The following is a 329-nucleotide window of genomic DNA, read 5'->3' on the forward strand; positions in this document are numbered from 1 at the left end:
AAAGTCACCCAGCACCTTCCTTGCATTGTTGGCATTGTTGTTTTCGGCTGCCATGTGTTCTTCTTCTTTGGAGAATTCGGTGAGGTCCTCTAAAGAGAGTTGTGCTTTGGCTTCTCTTAGCTTTCTCTTCAAGGTCCTTTCAGGTTCAAGATCAGCCTCAACAAGAATGTCTTTGTCTTTGCTCCTGCTCATATGAGAGAGAAGAGAACAAGAAATGTGGAATCCTCTATGTCACAGTATAGAGATTCTTTGAAATGTCAGAGGAAAAGAAGAGTAGAAGACAGAAGTAGAAAATTCGAACTTATCAAAGGAGATGGAGTTCGAATTTT

The sequence above is a fragment of the Arachis duranensis genome, chromosome 10 (genome assembly GCF_000817695.3).
Source record: "Arachis duranensis cultivar V14167 chromosome 10, aradu.V14167.gnm2.J7QH, whole genome shotgun sequence".
In the NCBI taxonomy this organism is placed as follows: domain Eukaryota; kingdom Viridiplantae; phylum Streptophyta; class Magnoliopsida; order Fabales; family Fabaceae; genus Arachis; species Arachis duranensis.